Source organism: Pinus tabuliformis, chromosome 8 (genome assembly GCF_031772625.1).
Source record: "Pinus tabuliformis cultivar Carrire ecotype Pingquan chromosome 8, CPIR1, whole genome shotgun sequence".
Classification (NCBI taxonomy): Eukaryota; Viridiplantae; Streptophyta; class Pinopsida; order Pinales; family Pinaceae; genus Pinus; species Pinus tabuliformis.
In genome coordinates this window covers 1,933,151,716-1,933,173,867 of record NC_142294.1, presented here as the reverse complement: position 1 = coordinate 1,933,173,867, position 22,152 = coordinate 1,933,151,716, and the positions used below count along the sequence as shown (strand labels likewise).

Genomic DNA, 22,152 nt, shown 5'->3' with positions numbered 1-22,152 from the left:
AAGACTCTTTGATGGATACATGAAGCAAGACTTGTTCATCATGATAGACAAGGTGAGAGAAATGTATGAGGATGGAAGAAAGAGCAGCATAATTAGAGAGCAGTTGAATTCCATGAAGGAAGAGAAGCAGTTGCTTTCTGACAGACTGCAGGAAATGGAGAGGCAACTTCATATTGCAAATATGAACCTGAAGAGGATGCATGAGTTGGAGTCAAAGCTCTTTGTTGCCAAAGAAGCCTTGGTCAAGTATCAGCTTGAAGAAGTGAGCCATTCTAGTTTGTCTTCAAATTCCTCTAAGAATGCTTATATTGGTTCTTTTGAAAAACATACCAAAGGCATATGTTCCAAGCTAATGTCCAAGATGGGCTATGAAGGAAAAGGCTTGGGTAGACATGCACAAGGTATTGTTGAGCCAATAATAATTTAGGAAAGGCCTAAGTATTTGGGACTTGGCTATGGACAAGATTATGGAGAAAGTTCCAAAGCTGCCATGAAGACCATTAAAACAACTCCAAGAAGGAGTTGCATTGCAGGTCTTCAAGAGTGTGAAGGTTGTATTAAGGAGGAATGCAATGGCTTGAAACATCATTTGCAGGATGCAGGTGTTTGGAAGCACACACTTGAACCAGAGAGATGGGGAGACTCTAACCAGCTTGAAGAGATTGATGGTGTTCCAAAGGGAGTCACTTCTTCATTTGCTTCACCTCCTCATGAAGGCAATAAAGGTGAAAGAGGCAGGTATAAATCTGGTTCTAAACACATTCCTTTTGATTTTGCAAAGCATGGTAAATTTCCACATAAACATGGGAAAATACTTGCATTTTCCTTTTGTGGTTTGGATAACCATCATGTTTCTAGATGTTGGAAGAGAATGGCCACATATAGGAAACTTTTGAAGGAAAAGAAGAAAAAAGCCAAAGGTCCGTTGGACAAGGAAAATCATGCTGACAAGAGGATGCACATGTGTTTTACTTATTGCCATAAGCAAAGGCATCTTGCTAAAAGGTGTTGGACTCTGAATCTAGCTATGTTTCCACCAAAGCTGAAGAAAGTGGAAGGAGAAGATGGTAGAAACGGAAAGGAAGTTTCCATAAATGATGTGCTTAAAAATGATTCACATGTTGATGTTGATGTGCAGACAAAGGCAAGTCCTTTGAAATGGATTGGTAAGAAATGTTTAGAGTTATTTTCCAATTAAGGTTGCATGTCTATTGATGCATCCATTTGCATTTCTTTGTTGATAAGATGCAAGTTGCAGGTTTCTACCAAGAAGGTGAATGGGAAAAGGTTGAGTAGGAGACTCGCTTTGTTGCTACAACATTATATTTCATTTCAGCTTCGAAAGTACAGTGTGCTTAAGTAAAAGTTGAAGGATGAAATGCATGCATAAGCATGAGATACATGAACACAAGGATATTGATGTTTTCCTTGTTTTTGAACATGTATGTGTAATTAACTTGCAAGGTTGATTGCTTTGACATACATGTGATGCAATGCTGACTTGGGGGAAGTTAACTTGGTCTCCAAGATGGAGATAATAATAAAGTGTTTCATCTTTTGAAAAGAGTCCTACTGGTCTTTTTCTACACGCTTGACTTGAAGAGTCATTTGTTTCAAGGCAAGTTTTGTGGGCTTGTTATCTAGTCCATCATTTGAATGCAGATGTAAAACATGGAGGTGTTCACAAGCTGTGAAATTTGTTTATTTTATTGATGCACGAGTTTAGGCCATCCAGTTGTTGTCTATATTTCTATTGTTGTTAACAGTTGTTGTTGACAGCTTGTCAAACAGATACAAATGAAAGTTTTGTGGAGAAGATGAACTTCACATTTGTTTGAGCCATGTTGGATCAATGATCAAGACAAAGAAGTTCAAACCACTTTCTATGACCATTTTAGCAGAAGTTCTGCAGGAAGGCAAGGAGGAAGACCATTCTTCCTAGGAAGACCAGCCCATCCAGGAAGGAAAGTGGTCAAAGACTTTGGTTCAGAAGCACTATGCAATGCAAGTGTATGGAGGCTAAAAGAAGAGGGTGTTGTTACTCTCAGGTACTATTAGATCAGTATATCAGTCTTTTGGAGACCAAAAGTTATTTTAGTGGGAAGGCATGATCCAAAATGGATTTTGGATAGAATCCTAAGTCTAAGTGTTCCTCATAGAGGAAAATGGAAGTCCAAGGAAGTTCTTGGACATAGTTTCATTGCAAATATCTCTCCATTATGAATCTACTGCAACTTGAATGGGAAAAAATGGACTTAGGATGGGGAAGTTATCATAAAATGAAGCTTCCCTTTATCCTTTGGAAAAAGGGGCAAAATCCCCTAAAAATAGGTCCTAAAAAACCCTCTAAGCCTTCAAAATCCAAAAACTCTCACAAACAAAAGCCTTCAAAAAATGGCGGAAAACACTGTCGAGAGGCAAAAAACATGAAGAAATAGTGGAAGACAGGCCTATCGGAGGTCAAACCAACTTTGCACAAGAGCCGTCAGATCTGGCTGATCAATGGTCCAGATCCAATCGGCATATCGTAATTGGTGGCAACAGGCGGAGGCTATCGGAGGCGGACATGCAATAGGACCGGGCCGATCCGATGGTGCGATCACTGAAATCGGTGAATCGGCATCGGCGATGGCATGGGACTTAAGGCGGGACCCCAGGTCTCTGCAATATGCAATTGCAATTAATTGCATCGCATTATCACATTGGAGCTATTCAAAGGAGCAGGGCGGATACCATATGCAATCCGATATAGCCAGACCCAATGGGGTTTATTAATGAAAATATATATATTTTGAGTTCCAGGAAACGAAGTTTTCTATGTATTTCGTGTTTTCGCTAAATGAGCGAAACACAAGGGAAATGCACCCGATGCGATATGGCTAGACCCAAAAGGGTTTATAAGTGCAAATACATAACTTTTTAAGTCCAATATGGGCCATTTTGTCATATTTTCTGTGTATTTGGGGTTTTTCACCAAAACCCTAAATACAAAGAACACCCACGACTTAGCGATTACGATAGCGATTAAGACCAAACCCGATGGATTATAGGGTGGATTTGATGTCATTTCAAGTCCGGAATAAGGCGTTTTGGCAGATTTTGTTGGCTTATATGGACCTGACCCAGGTTTGGAAGAATTATTTAGCCAAGCAAATCCCACCGCTATCGGCCCTTTCGGCAACAGCCCGCAAAGCGCAGACTGAGGTCTCACCCGAGGTAGCAGGGGAGGGTGCTGGAACCAGGTTTCCGCACCCTTGGGATGTCTAGATGTGGTTTGGAGGTTTTGCGCCCCATTTTGCAGCTTCGCGTTGCGCTATCTTCGCACAAATCCTGAATACCTCTTACTATCTATTAGCGCACATTCTATAGATCTAATCTATTGGATGAAGTATTGCAACTCGGATCTACTTTAGAATAGTCTTTAAGCAAACATTTATCAGATTTATTCAGTTCACGTATTAAGATTTAACCCAGATTCACAAGTATTCAATAAGCAATCATATGTGCATAGATCAAAATAGTCTTATTACTCATACAAAATTTCAGATTTGTGATAATTTAGATTTGACACAAAATTCTCAGAAGGAACTTATCTTTATTTCCACTTATCACCAGTACATCCAGATCCTCCCTACGCACTCAGCTGCAGGGGTCCGCACACACAGCTGCGGACTCTTCCAGGCCTCTACGCACATAGCTGCAGAGCCTCTATTCACTTCCCACACCCTCGACTCGGACTTATAGATGCTTTCAGAATGCTTTTCTCAAAAACCCATTACATGACAGATCCAAAACCATACAACAAAACTTAGCTCCTCTACCCATAGAGCCCCGCTCTATTTATAACTTTCCATGGACAATGATCCATGGGCGGGCTGACTCAACTTTCATTTCTTTACACAATTTTTGGGCGGACTACCCTTTTGGCTTTGACTTATTACAATTCACGCTCAGTGCATCCCGCAGAGTCTTTACCCTATTTTTACCCAAAATTACGGGCTTCGTGCCCCATGACCGTTGCGCGGGGCTTTCGCTACCCAACAGTCCCCCAACACAATCATCGTGACTCGTCCTGAGTCACTTGGCCGGTACAGGAAGCTTTGCGTGGAGGTTGGTCAGCAACTTCTACATCTCGCCTATCTCTGCAACAAATTTAGCTGCGAACCTCTGTACCTTTTCCAAGTGAGCCGCTGAGGTATCCGTATCATTTGCAACTGCTTGCTCCGTCACACATACTACCTACATCTACGTGACCTTGCCTTCAATGGTTGTAGATACGCTAAACGCTTCTTCGAGCCAGGGCTGGATATGCTCTTTAAGTGCTACCTCCTATTGTCGCACCGCGTCAACTTGGGCTTTGAGCGCCTGGGCCTCCTTCATTTTGGCCAACCGTTGTGTGATAGCAACCATCTGTGCAGTGCCACGGGCAGTGTCATAGGCCTACTGCAACTTGCGCGCCTCAATTTCTACTCACTGTATGGTTGGATCCTCCTAGAGGGCGGTGAGTATCCCAAGTGATTGACCGAGTAGTCTCGAGCATTCACAAACAACACTACTCATTGTTTCTAGTCCAGCTACAACTTCACTGCGGTGGCGTTCCCGTTTGGCCGGAGGTGTGGGTGGTCGAGCCTTGAGACAAAGCTCTGCAACCTGTAACGTTAGTTCCTCCTGGTGTCTTGTAGCCTCCACTTGGGCCGTGCGAAAGCCGGCTGCCATGTGTTGAATCTTGGTAGCTAGGGGGAGGTCCCCGGGGATGGCTAGCTCGAGGACCGTACCACACGCCTCTGTCACAACTTGTTCTACCTCTCGGTGTTGTGCAGCCAGTTCATCATGCTGGAGAGTGATATGTTCTATCTTTGCCTTTTGTTCTATCAAGATGTGGAACGCGCGACCTTCCCTGGCATGAAATTCCTGAGTTACTCCCTCTTGCAATAGGTATAGTACGTCTCTAGACAGAGCAACTAGATTTAATTCCCAACTGCCTTCGGTGCCTGTCGTTGCGGCTCAGACAACCTCGGTTGGCAATGAGAGGATGTGTGGTATGTGTGTGCTGACCATTTACGCGGCGACAGTTGTGTCTTCTACGAGCTTGCGAGTGACCTTGCACAGGGGTCGCTCTTGTAAGGCCTGTAACTGCGCTCTGATCTCCCCCAACACAGTTGTTTGTGCAGTGATTAGTTTGGGCAACGCACTGGTGGTAACATTGCTTGTGGGCTGGCTACTGTCCATGAAGTCCTTTTCTAGAGCCTTCGTTGTTTTGGACATTTTTCGGGCGGCCGGTGATTCCTTGGTGTGCAACCGCTTGAGGTGGTCCTGCGTCTCTGTTTCATGTTGCGGATCTTGTTCCAAATCCATTCCCTGATCTGTCTGGTTCCCCATTGTTATCGGGCTCGTGGTAGCACCTTGTTGCAAAGCGACTTGTTGTTCATGTCGTGTTTTTTCTACCAGTTGGATGAGTCTCTGCTGGCGTTCCTTCTTCTGTTGTTGTGTGGCCACTCGGTCAAGAATGGTCTTGTCTGGGGCACGCCATTCCAAGGGCCATGCTGCTAATACTACGTAAATGGCATCATCCATTGCAAGGAATGGAAGTGTGACCCAAGATCACTCTGGATCCTTCCACGTGCGGATATACACGTGATGCATGTCTGCTTTGAACTCAGCCGTGCTTTGAAAATTGTTGTAAATTGTGGGGGACATGCACGGTCTTCAAGCAATCCACATCCATATCTTTCCTTCCATGGAGGTCCAAAATGCCTAGATCGTGGAAACCCTTGCTACATCCTTTGTAGCCCAGAGTGAAATATACCATACTGCTTCGGGTAGACTATCCTCAATGCTGGGAAACTGGCTCTCCTGCGGCAAGTCACCTGTAACCAGAAGGATTGATAAGAGCAACCATGCATAATGAAAGGTCTTACCTTTGTCCTGTGCTTCTTGACAATTGGTCAGAAATTCGTCGCATAAAAATTGTGCCCAATTGAACTGAACCCCCTCGGCACACTATCCTGCCAATGCGATGACAGTGGCGAGCACCTCATCTGCGCAACATTTTCTCATAAGTTTACTAGCTAGGATCTGAGTGGCGACTCGTACTGCGCAGTCGCTGATGCTTGTTATGACATACCCCCGCTTTCCTTTATCCAGATGGTACTTTTCCTTCACTGTTTCGGTGAGGCCTCCCTCGCTACTGGTTCCGTCTATGTCTGCGAGATATTCCCTTTATGTGGCAGGTGTGTAATCCAATGGATTAGGTTGGCTGTGATCGAGATCGGTTCTTCCAACCAGAGATAGCCATCATGGATGAGACCTACTAGCTGTCAAATCACAAATATGGTGATGGTCGTGCGGTGATAGTGGGGTATCCACCTGAAATTCAGTAGTCCGGCCCTCTCCACGCCTAGTAACCACTTCTGTGGCAATAACGTGCCTTAAGCTAGTTCAGGGAACTTGTCACTATCTGCAAGGTCCCAATCTTCAAATTTGGTTCTTGGAACACACCCCATTAGCAACCCTTCGAACCTTATATTGTCCAGAAGAAGCGGGCTCTAGAGCATGGTTTTTGTAGTGTCTACGTCTTTCGTTGGTCATCCTGGTCCATCGAGAGAGATACGGGGGTAATGACGGGAACTGGAACATAATTTCTTCTTCCTCCGTCTGTGCATCAATTTGATTGATCAGGTCTTACAGGTCGTCATCCTCCTCAATGGGTTCGGTGATCACTGCTTTGCCTTTTTCGATTGCCAAGCGTTTGTTGAATCTTGGGGAGGCCTAGACTAGACCCATCTTTTGTTTGTTCCTCCTAGGTCGCGAGGTGCGTGGGGACTTAGGAACTTCAGGAACTTGAGTCACCTCTTCGAGCTCTTCTTGATTCAGCTGGATTTCTTTGGCGACTCGTGCTTAAGTTCTTGCCATAGTACTCATGGAGTGCCTGGTAGCCGCATACTTGCTGCTTTTTGCTGGCTCAAAGCGCCAAAAATCCAGTACTGGCCATACATTGTGAGATTTGAAAAAATTTCCTCCCCCTATTTTCAATTCGTTAGTGGTGCCGAGTTGGCAAATATTTGCGTATCTCATCCAGAATTTTCACCTTAATGTCCCGCCGCCCGCTCCTTTCTGACGTGATCTGACCTTCCTATCAGGGCCCATGTGACTAACGGTTATCTTTTAACCTTTCCCCGCGGTAGTGCTATCCTTGAGGCGCAGCTGTGAATTTGGGAACTGCCTAGTTTGGTATAAACTCCTTTTTCCGCGTCGGCTTATCGCAGACTAGTTTATAGTCCCACGCCTTCTTTCAACTACCCGAAGCGCTGAGACTGTAGTTTCTACTGCTAGTCAGGTGTTCGCACCCTTGGTGCGAGTTCGGCTCGTCCCCGCTGTTTTTGGGAAAATTGGTGTCTTGTCGAACGACTAACCCTCTAGGTTTGGTAGCTAACCTAGAAAAAACAGTGAAAGAAATTCAATATCTTTCCTATGAGTGACAAATAAGAAAGATATGCCTTAAGCATGAGACAGATAACCAAGGATTAATAAAGGTAAAATATTTTTGGGATCACACTTACAATTCAGGAAAATGGAGAACTTGGAGAAACATAGATTGTAGGGATGATAGGCCCCTGATAACAAAAGCAGAGGCACTCATGAGAATATTGGAACAAAGGATGATTTTAGTAACTGGGGGGCAGGACCAACTAAGATGGGGCAACAATAAAGAAGGCATCTTTAATATTAAGGAGGCTAAAGGTATTCTCCTTGAGCTGGAGTCCCATGCTCCGGACAAAATCTGGCAGAACCTATGGAGACACCATGGGTGGATGAAGATCAAACTCTTCATGTGGTTGGTGCATCACAAGAAAATCTTGACTTGGGACAATATCCAGAAAAGGGGTATTCTGGGGCCTTCCAGATGCCAGCTCTATGAAACCCAAGAGGAGACAATGGAACATCTTCTCAATAGCTGCACTTTCACATCTAGGTTATGGGATACATTTGCCACCATTTTCCAAAAGACCGACAGGGACAAAGAGAGTATCATTAACACCCTGAGCAGTTGGAGAAGAAATTTTTCAGATAATGAAGTTCTTAACTCTGCTTGGGCTCTTATGCCAAGCTTCATTATATGGAATGTCTGGAAAGAAAGAAACAAGAGAATATTCAAAAATGAAAAGAATCCATCTCTTCGCCTGTTTGAGCAGATCTTAAAACAACTTAAGGAGACGGTTGGCACCACAGTGAGGAATCTCCCCAATAATCCTCCCTCAGAGGCTGAAAAGAGAATTCTCAGGTAGTTGGGTATGTAGGGGCTCATTCCACAAGGCCTGGACAGGAAAGTTATCCTAAAGGAAACTGAAAAGGAGTTTTGGCATCCTCCCCCGAAAGGTTTTTTGAAATACAACATAGATGGAGCTTCAAAAGGCAACCTAGGAACTGCGGGTTTTGGAGGGGTTCTGTGAGATGAAGATGGGAGCATTCTCTTCCTCTTCCATTGTCATTTAGGAAAAGCCACCAACAACATGGCAGAATTAATGGCTCTGGAGCAATGTTTAGAATTTCTAAAGCAGGACAACTGCCTAAATGTGATTATAGAAGCTGACTCTGAGTTAGTCATTAACTCGGTCAAGAGAATCAGTTGTGGAACAGAGCCGGAGAAAGTCTCAAATCACTGGAGATTAATCTAGGTATTCCAAAGAATTCAGGGTCACCTTCAGGGACTATGCACAGTAAGATTCAACCACGTACGTAGAAAGGCCAATAAACTAGCGGATATACTGGCAAACCAAGGTGTGAACTGTAATGAACACAGAGTTTCAATGGGGTGGCAAGTAGTGCCTCAGGGTAGTCTTAAAATACTTTGTCACAACCAAGCAGAAGAGGATAGAGAAGTGTATCAAAACAAAGCTATAGAAGCAAGGTCTCTATGATTTGTTCTCTGTATGTTTCACTAATTTTGGTCAGATAGGTCTTTGGTGAGAGGCAGGCCTCGGTCGGCCTCAGCAGCACGGGTAATTTCAACTTCAGAAATCTCTGGTGTTTGGTGGACGGGTTTCTCAGTTTAGTGGGTGGCCACCTAGAGGGAAGAATCAGCACTAATTTTGGTTTCGGGTTCAGGAATACGGGCAAGAAGGCGAAGGTCGGGAATCCGGTCTTTTCCGGCAGCTGTATTACACCTTATTCCCCTCTTCAAGAGACAAAACCGCTCACTGAGTGGTATTTGATTGATCACTCCCCTCTCAAGCAGGAAGCGGTTTTTGCGATTTGGGAGCGATCCCATACAGTGTCTGACATGTGGCGGGGGGCCGGGATTGTAAACCGCCCTCATCGCACACTAAAGTTTGGTACCCTGGAGCAGCGCGATATCTCTATCATCCGTTGGATTTCGAGGTATGGATCAACGATCAGGAATGATCGTGCAGTTTGGTGGGGCCGAGGGGTTAAGTACCGTGCGCCTTCTCGGAGCGATATTCTCCTCCGTCGTCGGATTAAGAAAGTGGAATGGATGGTCACGATTAAAGAGGCAGGTTTGGTGAGCGATGGCGCGGGTAATCGCAAGGATTTTCAAAAGTCCGGCCATTCTTTCAGCACAAATACGGTTTGTATTCCAAAGGTTTCGAAGGTTATATGTATTGGGTTGGGGGAACATGCCTTAGGTGGTTAGCACTCTTGTTCTGAGTCCACAGTGCCTGGTGGACGGTTGTAAACTATGTAAAATATTTTTGGCTTAATGATATAGAAGGAACGTCTCTTGCTTCAGCAAAAAAAAAAGACAAATAAGAAAGATATTATGAAAGACCAAACTGTAACTTTCAGTTGAATCCTCGCTTGATCTCCCTCTCCTTTGGCTGATCTTGTAACTCTTCCCCATACTTAACATGCTTGGAGAGTACCTGCACACCTACAGAAGCAAAGACCTGTCAAAGCATAATGATCCATCACAACATAAACATCATAGAATCAGAAATATGATAAACAAATGAATGCATTTACAATTAACACAATCAATTAGGAAAAAACTTGAAGAACTTTATTGATATCAAGGAGAATTACAACCCATAAGAAGTCTAATCCAGTGCCATCCTCCTAGCTTCAAGCCTTCTTCACCTCATGAATCAGCAAGAACACACCAACAATGACACAATGCTCTCACCTCAATACTAGAACTAGCAGCACTTCCTTACAACTTAGAATAATTCAACCTTCTGATCTCTTAGATGGGAGATCCTTATATAGATGATTGCAAGAGGGTGAGTCATCAATGGGGATGATGAATGCCATTCCATTTGTTGAAATTAGTTCCACAAGAGAGGGGAATTGGAGATGGTTTTCTAGTTCCCTTGGTCATCCTTGGGTGAATTCAGAGAGGCAAGTGGCACAGGAGAAGTTTCTAGAAGATTCTATGAGCAACCAACTAACAAACTGTCCCAGAATTTTGTCCAACCTCGCCCATCACACTTACGAAAGGGCCAAACTGCGATGCATCTCACTTAGATAGTGTAACAGGTGAGATGCATCTCACCCTAACACAGGGCTTTTAGATATGGTTCAGTTTAGGCACTTTCTGGATGATTTCTGAGATGGAACTTTTGGGGAATGAGGCATTCAGATGACTAAGCTTCTTTAGGGTATGAAACAAATATTTTAGGGGTTGATGAGCCCTAATATCATCGACATAAGAGTTTGGGGTTGATGTGCCCAAATATGTCTATAATAGTTGCCCCCTAAAGCATGAGGTCGTAAATGTTCATGTCAGGTGAAATGCTTTATTATGAGGATCATAAGTTTCGAACTGGAAGGTGACCTGCATAAATTAAAATACAATACATCATGATAATATGATTTTTCATGAACTAGCTAAGGGAGGCATTCCCATGCTTAGCTTTATAAATTTTCATTTCATGTACATAGATCAGATAGTCGTCTGCAGATACAGACTTGTGATTCTATAGATATAGAGTCATAATCCATGATTAGGATGACCATCTGTGTAGAGCCTTTGTACATTTGATGTTTTTGTATCCCTGAATATATCGCAGCCTGGATGGATGAAACTATATCCAGTGTCTTCAAACTCGTTCAATATTCGCTCGGTGTACAAGTCAAACCATGTGAAGAGATGTTCTAAGGTCGAACATGGAAAGACATTGCCTGATTACCAGCCAATGATGTGAGCTGTTAACAAATGCGAGAGGGATCACCGATAATGATAATGATCCTCAAGGTAATACAGTACATTTCACGTGGTGTGAATACATGATCCGATGTCGAACACCACGCAAAATATTTCGGTCGAAGGCCATTGATGTCAACCTGTTGCCGAAAGAGAGAAACTTGCCATTGATGTAAACAAGATTCAAAGCACTGGAAGGGTGTTTCTAAGTCAACTTCTTGGATAATGAGCTGATGTCGACAAGAAGCGACTCATCGTAGGAGGGCCTTGATGTATCCCACATCTACGACACGAAACGGAGAAAATGTTTTTGGAGATGAAAACGAATTGATGACACAAGGTTCAGGAATGGCGGTCATGAAAATGAAGGTTTATGGTATTGCAACATATGAGACTTTAACTGGATGACTTCTCTTGAACATATCGGCGACACTGAGATGAATTGGTAGCAGTAACCCTAAAATATGGATGGTATGAAAGACCAATGGTATGATGACCAGTGAATGGAATAACCCATCCCAACTCAACCATGGAGATGAAGTGAAAGTGTCATGTTCAAGAGCAACTTGTTACCATAAATTCTTCAAGATTTTTCCCTTTTTTCCCAAGTCATTGTTGACCAGTACCTCTTTATTTTTGTCAAGCTTGAGGAGGATAACATATGCTTGTTCTATAATTTTCCCTTTGGGCAAACCCGTCGCTATTTGATGTTTTAACGAGTCTAGCAACATTGAAACTCGGTCTTGTCTAGATGGACAAGTTTGTCGCGATTATTTTAACGAGTTTAACAACAAAGATAACTCTGTCCTTTTCATGTTTAGAGAATTTGAAAAGGGACGAAAAGAAAACTCCATAAGTTCTTTTTTGTAAAGTAATCCCTCAAGTCCGAAATAGGATAAAATAATACAAGAGGGATGACATTTCCAATACTTTAACGAGCCAGAAAAGACAAGCGCTCGACAATCTTTTCATATTTAAAGAGTCTGAAAATAGTTTAAAGAGGACTCTGTTTTGAGGAACGAGTGGTGTCTAGGGTAGCAACTAGTTCCGGTGATGTTGGAACTTCTCAAAACATGTTGATTTATGTGAAGAGGCTGGCTAATAAGACCACTCATTACAACTGTTCTTCAAAAAAGGGTAAAACAACCAAGTGAAAGTGTATGATCGGCCATAGAGATGGTGGTGATGGAATGATACCAAGGATCATCTGATAAAAGAGGTTGATAAAATGGAAATCACAAGGGTTAAAATGGAAATGGGTTAATTTTTAGACAATCTTGAACCATAGGGAACTATGCTCGAATTCAGTTTCATTTTTACACAAGCTTGAAACGAAAAAATATGCTTGAAAAAGTTTGCATGCCCCCAGCATGATGAAAGGGAGAGTCCCCTGTAACCAGATGGAAGTCGCTGCGGTGAAGCAGGATGGTTATCCAACACCTTTTTGGCTTTGTCCAGATAGAAAAAGGTGAATGGGGTGATTCCCTTCACATAACCTACAAGGAAACTTAACTTTACCATTAGGTGCATGCCCCCCAAGCTTCATTACATTCACTAAGTAGACTACACATGGCTATCAAGTGGATGGAATGAAGGTTACTTTACGAGATCAAGTGAAAGACTCAACTTGGAACTTTGTTCCAGGGGTCCTTGTTTCATTTTTTAACAAGCTTGAGACAAGACAAGGAACTTTTCTCATACCCTTTTGTTTCATTTTTTTTTTTTAAATGAGGTTGACACAAGACCAAGAACCATCCTCATACTCCTTGTTTCATTTTTTAACGATGTTGACACAAGATCAGGAACCATCCTCATGGACCTGTTTCATTTTTTAATGAGGTTGACACAGTAAAAGAACAATCCTCGAATTCCTTGTTTCAATTTTAAAAAAAGGCAAAACAACCAAGTGAAAGCGTATGATCGGCCATATAGATGGTGGTGATGGAATGATACCAAGCCTCATCTGATAAAAGAGGCTGATAAAATGCCAATCACGAGGGTTAAATGGAAATGGGTTCATTTTTAGACGAGCTTGAACCATAGGGAACTATGCTTGGATTCAGTTTCATTTTTACACAAGCTTGAAATGAAAAACTATGCTTGAAAAAAGGTTTGCATGCCCCCAGAATGATGAAAGGGAGAGTCTCCTGTAACCAGATGGAAGTCGTTGGGGTGAAGTAGGATGGTTATCCAACACCTTTTTGGCTTCGTCCAGATAGACAAAGGTGAATGGGGTGATTCCCTTCACATAACCTACAGGGAAACTTAACTTTAACATTAGGTGCATGCCCCCCAAGCTTCATTACATTCACTAATTAGACTACTCATGGTTATCAAGTGGATGGAATGAAGGTTCTTTATGAGATCAAGTGAAAGACTCGATTTAAATCATTCACATTAAGGAGAGCTGAAAACAAATACATGCATTTGCATTTGGCATTTTCGGTTTGAAATCACACTTACTAAAGGGCCAAACTATGATGCATCTCACTTAGACAGTGTAACAGGTGAGATGCATCTCACCCTAACACAGGGCTTTCAGATATGGTTCAGTTTAGGCACTTTCTGGATGATTTTTGAGATGGAACTTTTGGGGAATGAGGAATTCAGATGACTAAGCTTCTTTAGGGTATAAAATAACTCTTTTAGGGGTTGATGAGCCCTAATATCATCGACATAAGAGTTTGGGGTTTATGTGCCAAAATATGTCTATAACACCTACTAGCCCGGGCTGCGAGCACCTTTGAAGCATCTGGGTAATCGATCTGATGTTTATATTATTCCGTGAGAGCAGGCACAGCCACGATAATAGGGTCGCAGCGCGTTTCGGGGCCCCTCTGCTCCGCAGTGCACTTTGCTTCTTTGGTCATAACCCCCATTTATCGAAGTTGGAGGGTCCACAGCCACTCTGTCTTTTCTGAGTTTCCTTTTGTCATCTATTGCAAGCCCAGCGAACCTGTGGTATCCGCAACTTCCTTGAGGCCCTGCTAACCTTGGCACTGGTTTGTTGAGGTAGCTTTGGGCTACTACTTCTAAGCTGGGTGAATATCCACCCCTCAAACACCTGTAGCCTCAGCTGATGAGGGCTGCTTACTTTGTTTCGTACTTCTGACCGTGCGCGTGCCTTCCTTCGACATCTGTGCCCTGTCATTTGCGTCTTTGGAGTGACACCCTATTCGGAAGCATTAGTTGTGCAGAATGTTTTTACGAATATCTTCGGCTGTTCCTTTACTCCCACTATCACCATACGATTACAGTTGAGCATGATTACTACATGTAGCCAGTTCTGCCATCATTCAACCTCTTCATTCGAGTCCGATGTGCAAGAAATATCGCAGTCCCATGAGAGTCGACCATCCGCTGTTGGATTAACCCAGTCCTAATCTTGCACTGTAATCTGGTAGATATAGTCCAATTCTCCATCGTTGTCTTCATCACGCACGGGCTCGGTATATCGCGCCCCTTCTGTGGGGTCCAATGGGACCACTACGCGGAGAGCTTTCTTTTCGAATATCATTTTTCGTTTCTTGAGATTGATGATTCCATTCATATCTGTTGCCCACTCTATCCCTAACAGTGCAAGATATGGGTTACTATCATCCACAATTTCGATGACCTCAAAATTGGTCTAGGTGTTGGTGCCATCAATGTCTACTATAACTCCATTCAGGCGTCCCATGGGCAGAATCTTCTATTGGTTAGCCATTCGTAGTTGAATCGGGGACCATTGCAGTGGGGGTCTGCCCATGCGTTCCCAAGTCTGCTTCGGTAAGACATTCGCGTCGGACCCCAAATCTAAGACGACCTGATCCATCTCATAGTCTTCGATCTGGACAATTAATCACATTTACCGCTCAGTGCGCAAAGCATGTTTACCTAATTTTCAGATCATTCGCGGTTCATCCGCTCCCGCACACCGAGTTATCAATTCCTACAGCCCCTTTACCGCCTTAGCATCCCTGAGTAAGTTCATGCAGGTTTCCAAGAAGGTGGTTAGCATAGATGTATCCTTCTCTAATCCTAATTGATCCTTACTTCCCGACGTAGAAGCTTCCACGAAGCTCTTCTTGGCTTCCATAAAGGTTTCTTTTGCACGCTCCAAGTCAAAGTCTGGTTGTTTTGGGGGGGCCTTACGGACCCATGCATCCATCTCTGGTTGTTTCCCCTTATCTTCTCCGGTGGTAGCACCACTCTGGAGCATCATATTTACATTCGGCTCCTCCACATGAGGTTCAGCCTTCATCATCTGGACGTTTTGAGTGGGGTTGGCTGGAAGCACCCCCTTTTCTCGCATCTGAGCGATCAGCGTGGGGCAATCGACTACTTCATGGTCAAATTGATAATAGTAAGGACAACAGGCTTTGGTCGAGTTCGTGCAATCCCGCGCGTAATGCCCCGGCAGTCCACAATTGTAGCAAATTAATTTCCCTCATCCCCGTCCAGGTCCCATGCCTCCGCAACCATAGTACCCTCCCCGCACAAATGGTACAGTGGGATCCTGCCCACGTGCTTCTGTTTGCATCCTATAAGCAGGTGTTTGATCCATCAACATTTGGTAACTACGGAAATTTCTTTCCTCGTGGCCCACCGTTCTGCAAAAGTTACAAAATAATTGTTGAGGAGGGGGTTGTCTTAAGCTTGGAAATAGGTGGAAATTGTCCGTGGCATGCTTTCCTCCCACCTCACAGATTGCGCACCAGAGTGCAGGCGCCATACTTGGCCCAGCTTGTACCTCTGGTCGCAATGTTATTGGCCCCCCTCCTGCCACATAGTTCGCAAAGATCGAACAGTGGTCCTTATCGTGGCCTAATCCCTTACATTTGATACACCATACTTCTTCCCACACCTTTGTCCTAGGCGCCTGTCCTTGTTTCAAGCTTCACATCTCTAAACATAAGTTTTGTATCTGCACTTGGATTTGTTGTAATCCCAACCTTGGGTCCTATATTGGGGTTTCGTGCAGCCGCATTGCTGCCTTCTGTTAGAGTCGGTCTTTACATCCCTCCATCAGAGATTAGTTCTCTTATTGCATTTCATTTTAGGTGTCTCATTCCGTCATTCATCTGCATTCTGCTAGGCGCATGCCATAATCTGACGGAAGGGTCTTGCCATTTATGACCCCTCATGCCTTGCCCTGTTGGCTCTGGTCTGTTCATCAAAGTCAATTTTAAAGTCATTACAGTCTTGTTTGGTCTCGTGGCCAGCAATAGTCATTTTAGTCAGTAGGACTAGGGTTAGTTGATTTGGTCTTCAACAATGTCAAAAAACGCCCACAGGCCATGAGGATGTCTCCAATAAGTCTTCATTTCAGAATGTCCATTATCAATAAGGCTCGAGAATGATGAAATCGTCAAATTTGTTTTTGTAGTGAATATGTAATTTTTAAATCTCAAACATGCAATGTTTCAGGGGCAGTCCTGGTCATCCTCTGCCAAGATCACATGCCAAACACCCCTGCAGAATTGACAAAGAGGGTCATCGTCAGTTCAAAAAGTCAAGCGGAAACAACAAAAACAGAGTTTACTTTAAGAGGTGGTGCATCTGTATAAAAGGATTTGGATTGAGGTAGCCACTTATCCCCACTTTACTCTTATTGGCCAGAGTCTTGGCTTAGTTTTACTCGCATGGGAAGCTCTTAACAAGTTCACACCTATTTTGTATTTTGATACAAGTGGTAATGCCTTCACATACCCTGTTACACGTTTGTTTGGCTGCAAGGTTACTTGTTACACACATTATCCAACAATCAATTCAGATATGCTTTCTCGTGTTCTGAGCCGCAATTCAATGTATAATAATGTTAATGCCATTGCTAGCAGATTTTGGTTATCGAGAGATAAGGCAGTTTACTACAATTTTATGACTTCGACATATGGATGGGTAGGTTTCTATTCAAACTTGGCAATGGTCAACTCTTCATGGACACAATCTCATATTGAAAAGCTATGGAACATACCTCAATGAATTAGGAGAGTGTACCCTCCCTGCAATACATTCTCTCTCCAGGATGCTTCCTTGGGTATAACTGTTGACTTTTGATGAACTATGGACCAAGTGGGCACTTCCTTTGGAGAGACCAGAGAAATTACAGAATTTCATCTCAGTTGCTCAATTTCGACCAGAGAAGGCCCATGGTATTCAACTAGAGGCTTTTGCCATTGCCATGAAAACAGTAAACATGGAAGCACTAGAACATCCGGATGTGCAATTTGTAAGGAGGCTTCAAATTGTTGGAAGCTGTCGAAATAAGGAAGATGAAAAGAGACTACTTCATTTAAGGAAGAAATGCTCTAAGCTGGGAATTGATAAACAAGTTGAATTTCGTGAAAATGTGAATTACAATGACTTGGTGGATCTCCTTGGAGGGGCTATTGCCAGCCTTCATTCGATGATGGATGAACATTTTGGCATAAGTATTGTGGAATACATGGCAGCTGGTGCAGTGCCAATTTCTCACAATTCTGTGGGACCAAAGATGGACATTGTTTTGGATGAAGATGGACAAAAGATTGGGTTTCTAGCCACAAATGTAGATGAGTTTGGTGATGCTATATATGTTCTTATGACAATGCCATAGGCAGAGCGCTTAAACATTGTTGCAGCTGCAAGAAAGCGTGCATCTAGGTTTTCTGAGGAGAGATTTTATGAAGATTTTAAGGCTGTAATGCATGATTTGTTAAAAGAGTTGTAGATTGTAGATCTACAGCTAAGAAAATGACATAGCAGCTGAAGAGTGTGTTCAGTTTGTAGAAGCTGTCATTCACAACTCTGCATCATAAACTCTTGATATAAAATTTTAGTTATTGTGAAAAGAAATTTCTAGCCGAGACTGTGGATGAAATTGCGAGCGCGTTGCACTGGGCGCGACCATCCAATACAAGATTACAAGGGCGCGATGCATCCAGGAGGCGCAGCGCACACAGCCAGAAGCCCGAAAATTTCTATAACTCGCCAAAATTGCCAATAATGCGCACAAATTTGCTAGAAAAAACTTTCCACATGAACATGAAGTTAGTAGGGACGGTGGAATCCGCAGTCCAACAAAGAACATGCATAAAGGCTCTTTGAATTTTCTTCTGGGGTCATAGACTCATATTACGTGCAGCAGAAGGATCAGACTTGAGCCATAATGGGTCTGAATTTTTACAAAACATTGAAGTGGACAATGCAGTTATTCCGCTTAAACAAGGAGAGAATTACAGGTCGTTAGATGGTGAAATCATTATATCCGATGATAACTATCAATCCTACCAGTTCTTGCCATCTATCTGAAGGACATAGCAGAGATTCATGTTATTGCCCATTCCTGACCTGAGGTCTGATAATGATGCTTTATTTCATTTGTCTGTGGAAATGGAGAAGGTTGTCCTTTCATCACAAGTTCATGGAGTGCTGGGCCAGACTCTGCATCGAAATTCCTATAGAACAAAATGGAATGATCTCTTGGTAGCTCAACAGGTTGATGGGCCGAATGGAGAAGGGTATTTGGATGGAGAAATTGCTGATTATACTTCGTCTGGGATTTTGTCTTCAAATTGCCATTTCTCAAGGTTTGATGCCAAAGGTATCATCCGGCTATTCTCATAAACATTTGCCTGACTGGGATATACCGACGCACAGAGCTTCAAAGACAATTTAAACTTGTGTACACATTTCCCTCCTGAGCCATGTGGTTATCTCCATATTGGGCACGCAAAGGCTACTCTTTTCAATACTTTGCCAGAGGTATAAAGGACGCCTAATCATGCGCTTTGATGACACGAATCCTGCTAAACAATGAATTTGTTAAGAATATTCTAAATGATTTGGATACACTCGATATCCAAGGAGAAGGACCCACATATACTTCAGATTTAAATGCAACAGGAACCAGTAAAAGATCTTCATTAAAGGCGAAATATTATTTAAAAGCCATTTTTATAAAAATTGGTTTTAATTCAAACGAGGAAAATGAACAGTCCAAGACCGAAAGCCTAAATATAAAGCGAAGATATCTACAACAGCAGAGGAATATGATTCGATTACCTATTTTTGACTTCAGTTATGATCTACAGCTACAGTTTTCACCTTTTCATTGGTCATCAAAAGTTTCAAGTGGAATAATGTAACGCTGTTCTGTCTACCGAACAGACGGGCGGCTCTTCTTCTATCTTCAAGCTTTTAGTTGAAACAACTCCCCATTTGTGTCGATCTGTTTTCCCATAGATTGAGTCTATATATTGTATTGAAAAGTCATTTGTAAGGGTTCTGAGTTCTAGGAGAAGTGTGGAGGAAAAATCCAGCGCTTTCATTGTACAGTTTTGGAAGAGGATTAATGAAAAGATGCAGCTCTGATTTATGAGATCCATGTGGTGTGAGTTTTGCATAAGTGTTTTCTTTCTGTTTCATACGTGTCTTGTGATGTTTTACATTTCATTCATAATCATTTCCAGCTGAATGCTTTTAAGTAAGAAAGGTAGAATTCAGTTTACTGCTCTACCTTGGGAAAGCGTTCATGTTCTATGTGGCTTCTTCTGTCTGAAAAGGATTCATCACATATGCCCTTTCAGCCTCTTAACTGTCTTTCCACTCCATATTATTCAAATTTTATTGCTAAACTTCCTGCCTATCTTGCCTCATGAAACAATCTGTGTCTTTGATTTAATTTCTCAAGCTCATGCTATTCTTTGTCCCATACAGCTCTGAAAACTCAGTCATTTATTAAACTACCTCTTTCATATTTTTTTACTAGCCTAAAATCAGTTTCCTATTTCAGTCATCTCCAGCCCCATTGATTATCTTTCGCTAAGATTGACCCGGAGAGAGCCCTCTCCTGTCCTCGTAGGGCTAGCTACGAGGCTGAGTGTGGTTTGATGTGGACCTAGAACCTTGCCTTTTCAGCCTAAGTCATATCTAGGCTCTAACACCTCCAACACTTAAGCTTCGGTTGAGATCTTTTGTTGCAACAGAGCCGATCTCAGATAGGGCGTTAACGATGCGACAAACCAAGCGCGATGTTGCACATTCGTCAGTGTCATATTGGCCTCGCGGGTGGTGTTTTTCAACCTCTTATCTAAATCCCATGGGGTTTCACCAGGCAACATTACAATCTCCTTGAACCCAATAACTGATTGTGCTTCCGAGTTGGGTCGCCCAAATTCCTTCTTTAATGCCTCTTGGATTGTTGTTATTCCTTCATTTGGATGATCACTTGAATATTTCATGTACCATGTCAATGCGCAACCCTGCAACGTACTAACTAAGGTAGCCTTCTTGATGTTATCATCGGTGATGCCCTGAGCATCCCATACAAACTTTATCACAAACCAGAACCAGCCCGGTTCCTCGCTTCCTATCCCTTTAAAGGTTGGCAGCTGGACTGCGCTCGCCATCTTGACTTTTGGTGGGGGTGGGGTTGGAGGTGGGGTCGGGGTTGGTGTGGACGAATTCGATGTAGGTGAAGCGGCTGGTGGCGTGGACAGAGGTGGTATTAGTGGGACGCGCTCCCTGATCAATCGGACCGCACTTCCTGGTGAGAACCTCATGAGCTCCTCCTCGCTTTCCCAGGAAATGGAAGCTAAAGGACTATTCTCTACTCCTCCTATTCTGCGGTAACCTCTTCCACTCTGCATTACTCCAGACATCAATAAACACGCATAATCTATTTTTCACACAATAACATCTTAATCCAAGTATTCAATGATTTGATATACCTACCCCGAGGTCCTTGAAGAAACCGCCTTTCTACTTCGCTATAGCTCACAGTTGTATCTATCGTGAACTCAGTGATAAATCCTCCTATTACCCGATCCAGCCAATGATCTACTGCGCGTGCGATTTTATCCTCGGTGGCTTCTAGCCTATGCACCAATTCCGAGGTCCACACAATAGGCTGGTCCAATCTGCACCTTCCCACGCTGTCATCTAGCCTTGCAATCCACTCGTACAGCTCTACTGGGAATGACGCAAAGAAGATTTCGTGAATGTCTGTGAATATATACCGGTCCAGCCAATCTTCCTCTGATACTCGTGGGTTTCTGTTTTCCTAAACTGCGAACTCGTGGAGTTTCAGATCCCACCACTCTTCAATCTCTTTCTTTGTAGGGTTCCAGTGTTCCACATTAGACACCCCTTAGGCAGATCCCGGTCCCAGCAATGGAACCATTTGTTGGCTTATATGGGCCTGACCCAGGTTCGGAAGAATTATTTAGCCAAGCAAATCCCGCAGCTACCAACCCTTTCGGCAACAGCCCATGAAGCGCGGACTGAGGTCTCACCCAAGGTAGCAGGGGGGGTGCTAGAACCAGGTTTCCACACCCTTGGGATGTCTAGATGTGGTTTGGAGGTTTCGCGCCCCGTTCTGCAGCTTTGCACTGCACTGTCTTCGCGCAGATCTCGAATACCTCTTACTGTCTATTAGCGCGCAGTCTGTAGATCTAATATATTGGATGAAGTATTGTAACTCGGATCTACTCTAGAATAGTCTTTAAGCAAACATTTATCAGATTTATTCAGTTCGCGTATTAAGATTTAACCTAGATTCACAAGTATTCAATAAGCAATCATATGCGCATAGATCAAAACAGTCTTATTACTCATACAAAATGCTAGATTTGCGATAATTCAGATTTGACATAGAATTCTCAGAAGGAACTTATCTTTATTTCCACTTATCACCAGTACATCCAGATCCACCCTGCGCACTCAGCTGCAGGGGTCCGCGCACACAGCTACGGACTCTTCCAGGCCTTTGTGCACACAGCTGCAGAGCCTCTATCCACTACCCAAACCCTCAACTCGAACTTACAGACGCTTTCAGAATGCTTTTCTCAAAAACCCATTACATGACAGATCCAAAACCATACAACAAAACTTAGCTCCTCTACCCATAGAGCCCCGCTCTATTTATACCTTTCCATGGACCGCAATCCATGGGTGGGCTGACTTAACTTTCATTTCTTTACATTATTTTTGGTTGAATTACCCTTTTGACTTTGACTTATTACAATTCG

At 43.2% G+C, this 22,152-nt stretch overlaps 1 pseudogene; it reads left to right on the top strand.

Moving 5' to 3' along the window:
• Positions 1–15,643: 15,643 nt before the first annotated feature.
• Positions 15,644–17,888, top strand: LOC149244237 (GDP-Man:Man(3)GlcNAc(2)-PP-Dol alpha-1,2-mannosyltransferase pseudogene; annotated as a pseudogene).
• Positions 17,889–22,152: the final 4,264 nt, after the last annotated feature.